Source organism: Podarcis erhardii (genome assembly GCF_964252035.2).
Source record: "Podarcis erhardii genome assembly, chromosome: 3".
Lineage (NCBI taxonomy): Eukaryota > Metazoa > Chordata > Lepidosauria > Squamata > Lacertidae > Podarcis > Podarcis erhardii.
Window position 1 is genome coordinate 15144721 of NC_138507.1, and position 8437 is coordinate 15153157.

Here is an 8437-nt window from a genome sequence, read left to right on the forward strand (position 1 = left end):
TTGAAATGCTCACACTGAAATGTTTGGCTACAGCAGAAAGCATTCCATAAATGCTCATCTCAATGGCCATGTATTAAGGCACTGACTTTCCGCTCTGGATTTATGTCAGTGCAACAAAAAGGAGGTGCAGCTTAGACAGTCTGCAGATTCTTGAAAAGACTGTCACTGGATATATATAAAATAGGTATCCATTTCCAGCAATGATCCCTATGTCACAATGGGTTGAAGTTGTCCTGCACATCCTGGAAGCCTGGCCTAGACTTAGCAAGAGAAGAGGAAACCAATGCTAATGTACACAAAGCATTGCCTCCACATTTCTTCTACCTCCTCTTGGCTTGCCTTCCTAGAGGCAAGCAGGCAGATAAGAAAAAGAAGAAGAAGAGTTTGGATTTGATATCCCACTTTATCACTACCTGAAGGTGTCTCAAAGCAGCTAACATTCTCCTTTCCCTTCCTCCCCCACAAGAAACACTCTGTGAGGTGGGTGGGGCTGAGAGACTTCAGAGAAGTGTGACTAGCCCAAGGTCACCCAGCAGCTGCATGTGGAGGAGTGGAGACGCAAACCCGGTTCCCCAGATTATGAGTCTACCGCTCTTAACCTCTACACCACACTGGGAAGGAACACCCAGGGTAACACTAACAGCAAAGCCGGCTCAATATATTTTGCTGCCTGAGGCACAATGGCGTTCTCTCTCAGGAAATATACAGGGGCCAACTGGACTGGTAGTTGAATACTGGTCCAATACTGGTGAAAGGACCGCAGTTGAGGACAGAAGGCTAGCGTATGGGGTACAAGGCAGGCCATGTGGCACCTCCAACACTGTCCACTCCCTGCACCTCAGCAGCTGCTGTCTGAGGCAGCTGCCTCACTTTCCTTTATCATTGGGCCGGCGCTGAGTAACAGTAACAACTTTATTTACTTAGTTATGTGCCATAACAAAGGGGGGGGGGAGAGGCATTCAGAGTTGAGCTATAAATTTGGGTCATCATTTCCTGGCAGCACAAACAGAGAAATGTGCAAGGCAATAATATAATTTTCCTTCTCTTCCTTCTCCACCACACACACCCAATCTGTTCTTGGAGTCCACCCCAATCCTCAGGGGAGGGGCATGAGAATAAGCTATGTTATACAAACAGAAGTCATTGTGTGAACTGGGCTGCTTTGTTGAATCCAACCCAGTATTCCTTACTGGAAAGGGAACATGTGAATACATTATCCATAGCTGGAGCAAGATTTGGAAGAGGGACTAGAGGAGTTGTTTTGACCCACTATTATCCTGTGAAGGTAGGGGTTCCTTCCACTAGAACTCCCCTTTGCCCTGTTTGGACTCCCAGGGTGTACATTTAGGAGACTAATTTAGTATCTTTCACCTAATGAATCAGAAAAGAAGAATATTCTTGTTTATCTCTAAAGGAGGTGACCTTCCAGGTGTTGCTGAAGGACAACTCCCATCAGTCCTAGAAAGACTGTGCAATGGCCAGGGATAAAGGAACCACACCTGTTCTGAAATCAGCCCATAGCAGGAGGAGTGTGTGGTACTGTCGTCACTGAAGCAGGCAGAGTTCAGAAAGCCTTGGGGTGAGGATGAGTTCTTCTGGAGACAAGACATATGGTCAAAGGTTTATATAGAGTGAGGTCTAGTATTGTGTGATCAGTCAGTGGTTAATGAGTATGTAATTCACTTTGCCAAGAACTGGAGAATGCTACTGCAACATTAGGTTAGGACTTTAGAGCAGAAGTCCCACTCAGCAGAATGAGTGGGAAGACCCCCAAATGCAGTAGGGGTAGCTTAGCATATTTTGGAAGTAATACACAATACCATCTGAAGTCCTGGGCACTCATAAAACCATTAAGTACAGAGTCTAATAACCTAACTGCACAACTTAGTACATGGCACAACTTTTGGGTTAGGACATTTCCAGTGAGACACAGGTGGCTTTTGGTTCTTGAAGTGAAGATTAAGCCTGGTGATTTTATAGCTTTGGGCTTTGTTTGGAGGAAAATGTAGCAAGAGAAGAAGGAGAAGGAGAAGGAGAAGGAGAAGAAGATCCTTAAGAGGCCTGAAGGCTAAATGTTCAGTCAAGGTCTACGTACTTCTCTTTGCAATTAGTACATTTAAAAAATAATAATATTGATGTAACCCCCTCCTTGTGTGCAGCTGTCCCTCTCCTCCTCTTCTCTAAAATGTTTGAGAGGTAGATGTTAAGAGTGGAGATAATACTGTAGCAGTTCCCCCAGAAAATAAAGCCAATAGACTCAGATTTGTCTTGTACAGCTCCAATAAAAAGCTAACAGACCGTTTTCACAGAAGCCCGATAGTCATCTCCTTACTTTGATTAGCACTCCAACTTCTTCCTGATGCTCTCTTCCTGTCTTTTAGCCTCAGAGGTAGTTCTGATATACAGATGGCCTCTGCTAAATGAAGCATATAGGGAGATAGCTCGATTTCTGGTGGCAGCTGTCCCAGGTTGAGTTCGACAAACTAAAATCTCATGACATCGCTGATCAGGAAGGTAACTGAGCAGGTGGTCTTTCCTTCCACCCAAACTTCTGTATGTGTGCTCAAAGTAGAATTTGCATTTCCCAATGGCCCTTCAGGAGTTGAATTTGTTGACCTTTTATCCATCTTCTTTGATACACCGGGATGTAGCTACAGGGAATATGCCAGTGGTTATGCTCAGCCAGTAGATCTAAATAAGTTGAGAAGGATTTATTGACAAAAAGATGAGAGTGTTTGCATTAGAGAATTGTTATTAAGGAGGGTGATCAGATTTCTAGAGATTAGTTAGGCCAGAGCTTTATAACCTGCATTTAAATTAGGAAAGTATTAAAGTTTACAATATTCAAAATCCAAAGTCGAAAAATGACTAGCATTTAAATAAAACAAAATAAATTGTTTTGGTTCTATTTTGATAATTGTAAGTACTGAAATATAGGATGCACTATAATATTTTTGGCATCTGGGTGACAAATAGTGGAATCAGTGGCTGCATAAATTCTAAATGTGGCTGGATTTTTAAAATGAATTTTGTTTACTTGGGTTTTTTTAGATTTATAGCCTATATACTCATTCTAAAGGCTGGGCATAACAATTTAAACACATAAAAATGACATTATATGGAATAAAAATTCCCCACATTAAAAATATGTCTACAAGTTCTCTGCTGACTTTCACTGTTTTGATGATGATGATGATTCATTATGATAATTTTATTACTTTACATATTTTAAGAAAACAATCTCAACCCACTAAAACATCAAATAAAACTATCTAGAATAAAACATTACAGAAGAAAGTAAAATATAAAGTATCCATTCAAAGCAACATAATTAACAAAAATGTTATCTTCAAGATTTCAAAATAAAAACATTACAAAGAAAGTCAACTACAGAATGCACATTTAATGCAGCAATGTTAGCAAAACAATAAAAAATAAACATTTGAAAAGAAAACATTACTAAAGGAAGTCAAATTTAAAATGCACATTTAAAGCAGCACAATTGGCAAGAGAATAAAGTATTATCATAAGCACAGAACATATTTGCTGCTGTTACTGCCAATCCTGTCTATGGTACTTCATGGCGGGCAGTGGTTATGAAAGCTCAGGCTCAATGACCTTGGTCTGCACCAAGAAACAGCCAAATTATTCCAAACAGAACACATAATTCTAATGATGGATTTTCCCTGGCATAGAATGAGAATGTCAGAATATTCCATCACTCAAAGATACATGCATTCTCTTCTTTGTCAAGACTGTTTGAGGCCTATGACAATATATGAGAGTAGCAGGATGTGCATAGCTTCTTGGAGCATAAGATGTTGGGCATGCAACCATTATGTGAATTCTCCTGCTATTGTCAAGATGCTGTCAGCAGCTCCTGGCTGGTTGCTCAGGAAAGTATAAAGACAGGGGAAAGTTTCTTACAGTCCCTTTTGAATTCAATCTTTACAGAGAGAGGCTTTAGAAACCAGCTTCTTGGATAATGGCGTTGTCTCGAGTGAATCTCCACCACCCCGTCTCTCCCACTTCCTCATTTGTCACTTCTACAGGTGCTGCTAAGTGCCCTCTGTCTTTAATAATAATAAAAAATAATAATAATTTTTTATTTATACCCCACCCTCCCCAGCCAGAGCCGGGCTCAGGGCAGCTAACACCAGTAAAATTACAATAAAAACATAATGGGGGGTGGGGGGACCAATTTAAAATACAGGTTAAAAATACAATTTAAAATGCAGCCTCATTTTAATAGTAGCCCATAGATCAAGACCATAAGGGGAGGGAAGACATAAGGGTCAGACTGAGTCCAAACCAAAGGCCAGGCGGAACAGCTCTGTCTTGCAGGCCATGCGGAAAGATGTCAAGTCCCGCAGGGCCCTAGTCTCTTGAAGCAGAGCATTCCACCAAGTCGGGGCCAGTACTGAAAAGGCTCTGACCCTAGTTGAGACCAATCTAACCACCTTGCGACTTGGAATCTCCAAAGTATTGTCATCTGTGGACCTTAAGGTCCTCCGCGGGGCATACCAGGAGAGGCGGTCCTGTAGGTACATGGGTCCTAAGCTCTTGCCCTCCTACTTTTAAGGCTCACCAAGATGGAGGGCCTGGAATGCTTTATAGTTACAACGTGTCAGCCAGCTGTTGCTCCAGCTCCTTCTGCTTCTCCTCTTCCATGATTTCCCAACTTTTCCCCTCATCTGCCTCTGAGCTGTGACCTCCCGCAAACCCCTGTTGTAAATCTATACTGTCTTCCTCTTCCTGCTCCCTGGAAGGGTCACGATGGGGAGGCGGTTTCCACCATTCCTTCTCTGCCCAGTCCCTGACAGCTATTTGCTAAATCTCTCACCACATAATCACAGGCTGGCCAATTAGGTCACCAAGGGCCCTGCCCCATCACATGGAGTTTAAAAGAGGAATTAAAACTTTACCCCAAAATAAAAACCACTCTGTCGTCTGTTTCCTGCCTACTCCCTAGTCTTTTGTACTGCTGCAACCATTTCTGCCAATCTCACATTCTCTGGCTAATCCTATTGGCTGAGCCAAAACAATCGCTATAGCCTCGAGGTGTCCCCCTCCCATCTCCAGGCAGAAAAATACTGTCACATAGCAACTGCTAGAGCAACCTGGTAGGGCTGCTGTTTTCTTAATCTTTATCTACGTCCTTAAAGGCAGAAGTTAGCAGACAACCCAAAAAGACACTCCCAGATAGCCTGGGCTTTTGACTCTGAAGCCTTGGCAATTTAGCAAGCCAAGTAGATTTTTTCTTCTGTTCTGAGCATGCCCAGATTTATTTCTGTACAAAGCAGCCTCCTGGACTGTAGAAAAAAAACATATTTTACTGAGAGCCTAGCCAGCAAGTGGTCAAAGCTGCTTCCTCCCTCCCTCCCTCCCTTTCTCCCTCGCTCTCCTTATTATTGATTTGACCAGGAAGGATATTTTGTGCTTGGTGGAAGATGAAGCAAAACTGCAAAGCATCAATGCACAATTTGTGGGTCTTTGTTTTGTTTCTTAGCTGTATTACTATTGTATCTGGATTGGAGCATTGGGTTGGATGTACCTATGCAGATGTCTCTGGCGTCTGGGGTGTTAGGGGAGGGGTAGTACCTCTGGCGGGGGATGAGTCCCTTCCCAGTCTGCCCTCTCTTGTCCCTCTGACCACTTCTGGCTGTCCCACCACCAATCCCCTGGCTCTGAGCCTTCTTACTCTGGGGGTTGCCTTGGGGGTGTTCCCCAGCTGGTGCCTCTCACAACATCCAGCTAATCCATGACAATAGGTCTGGAAACCTTTCAAAATTTGCCATGACTCTGACAAACCATTTGAACAACCATACTGGTCTAGGTGTCTCTTCATTGACCTCAAGTTTCAGGAACAAATTAAATACAATCACACAATCACAATCAAAAACACAATCCATCTATCTACAGTAGATAATAAAGTAACAAGCATCCTTTTCTTCTTTTGATAACTTGCTTCCCTGTGGTCTTATCAAATTTTAATCAAAGTCTGGTAAAATCATTTATAATTTCCCATTTACAAGTGACGATATAACACAATAAAGCACATTAGCAGCTCGCAGACATTAGCAAATCCTTAAGGACAATGTATCAGTGCCAAAAGTAAATGCAATAATGCAACCAAAAGCCAGTAATATATTGAGAAAATCAGCAGTAGGGTAATAAAGTTTTGTGCTTTCTAATGACATTGTAATGTGCGTGTGCCAGAACAGCAGCATTCCTGTGATGTTTTGACCTTTCATGCCTACCAACTCTTTTATCTCACCAAATTCTACAATTCAGGTGCAGCAGTCAGACATACCGGTATTTGATGAAGCTGTGTTTATACAATCCGTATGATACATTGAGTGCAATTCAACGTCATAATCTTCCAGTTGTGCCATCCGTACAAGCACTGAAGGTTGTCATTGTGATAAGAATTTTAAGGTCTTAGATATATATTAAATGTTCATAAATGTACCAACCAAGCAGGTACATAGATCAGCAGAGGAAGACCGACCTGAAACCATTTTTGATTCCCAGACTGACCAAATGTTTTCTCTGCAATGTCAAAGGAAAATGGAAAAGCCTTCCCATTGTCTTTTCCTTCAGAAATCCTGTCTTAAGGGCACATTTAAGATATAAATAGGGCATGAGCCTGTGACCTGGCTCAGGAACTAAGTATTTATCAGTACAAAAGACTGGCCAGGCTCCCCAGGGTATCCAGTCAAGTAAGCATTAACAGGTAACTTGCCAGACAGGAGATAAACAATGACAGGAGACAAACAACGCACTCAGATTTCTGCTGTAGACCACCCTTTCTGTGATGCAGGTATGATGTTTCTGGAGGTGGTCTTGAACTCCAGGGCGGGCAATTTAAAATGTCTATATAAGGGCGGACACACCTGGGTTCTAGGTCCTCCTCCTTTCCTGCGTGTGAGGGGAGCACCCTGTTGCAACAGATCAATAAAGATCAGGCTTACTAGCTGCTTTGCTCCTCAATATTCTCTGGTTGGCCTCTGTTTATTTTCTCTTACAAATAGGGAACCTACGTAAGGACTCTATGGGCTTTTGGATACACCATAAAGTAAAAGGGCAGTTTTTTGTTTACAACATCAGATTGAACGATCCCCCAGCTCTTCTCCCTGTGCATTGTTCTAAAGGGTCTCCCGACGCCCTCCTCAAGCCAGTTTGCAGGGTATGTGCACCCAGAACTAGTGTTAATGGAACCAGCCTAAATTCCGACACTTGGAGAGAGTTTTCTGTAATAGCCCATTATTTGGAGATTCCAAAACAAAAGTGCACTGTGTGGAAGGAATAAATGGCAATGTGCTGGGGAAACAGCTTTCCCAATCTGGTCCTTTAGCACTTAGAAAATGACATTATTGTTTATATTTCTTTCGACAATTTCAGAGCTGGTGGAAACTCAGAGAGCTGGTAACCTCCTCCCCTCAGTCAGTTAGCTAGCCTATGAATAACTTTTACCGTCATGCAAACGAGTGACCCATTTCATTGGATTTTGCAAAGTGAAACACCCACTCTGAAGGGGGAGGGAATGGGTTTCTGTGCAGCCGGTCTGAAATGGGACCCAAAATCCTCATTTTCCCTTCTCCAAGGGAGCCTTTCTAAAATGCTTTAACTTGAGCTCTTGAGCCAAAATCCAGCTGCATAAACAAGCATTCAAAGCTCTCTCCTTTATCAGTCCATGACGCCTAATGAATGGCCTTGTCCATTCCAAAGTGGAGCAGGGATGACACACCTGGGTCTTATCTTACTTCCTGACCACAATGACACACAGACCTTGTCCGGGAACGGTGCCAGGAGTGTTCTTAGAGTTGGTGACCTCCTGCCCCAAGATAAGAGTATAGGAGCAGGAACACCCTTTTATGGTCAAGAGTACAGGAAGAGGAAAACCCTTTTATGGTTAAGAGTACCGGAGCAGGAACATATGTGATGTCAACATGCGTGTATAAGCTGACGTGGCTGGATTCCTGGGAAAGGGGTGGGAGAGGGTGCCTGGAGGATATATATACTGCATGAAATTTCTCATTTCTTTGGACTTGCTGTGAACTGACCATGCAAGTGCCTTCTGCTACCCGGAGAGCAGAATAAACTCTTTCTCTGAATCAACCTCGGTGTCATTTGACTCCTTCCTCCCTGTTCTGGGAGCAACGCTCACCCTACCATCGGTAAAGTCTAATAAGGCTACAACTCTACTACAGAAACAGGACTCATCTGGGGTTTTTTTTAGTCAATGTGAATTGAAACAATTCACACTGCATGGTATATCTGCAAGAGAACACTATGTGTGTGTCAAATAAAATTAAAGAATGGTTGGAAAATGTAGTTGAATGGGCTGTTTTTTTGTTTGTTATGATTTAAAAAACAATAAAAATTATGCAGGAAAAAAAATGAATGGTCTGTTTACACACACAAACACTTCACA

General features: G+C 42.5%; 1 long non-coding RNA gene across 1 annotated transcript; it reads right to left on the minus strand.

Annotated features, from left to right (window-relative positions):
* Positions 1–2262: 2262 nt before the first annotated feature.
* Positions 2263–4020, minus strand: LOC309339510. Its single transcript, XR_014155428.1, has 2 exons — positions 3928–4020; positions 2263–2691 (listed from the first exon to the last, which is right to left on the minus strand). It is a non-coding gene; the product is annotated as an uncharacterized lncRNA (long non-coding RNA).
* Between the last annotated feature and the right edge of the window lie 4417 nt (positions 4021–8437).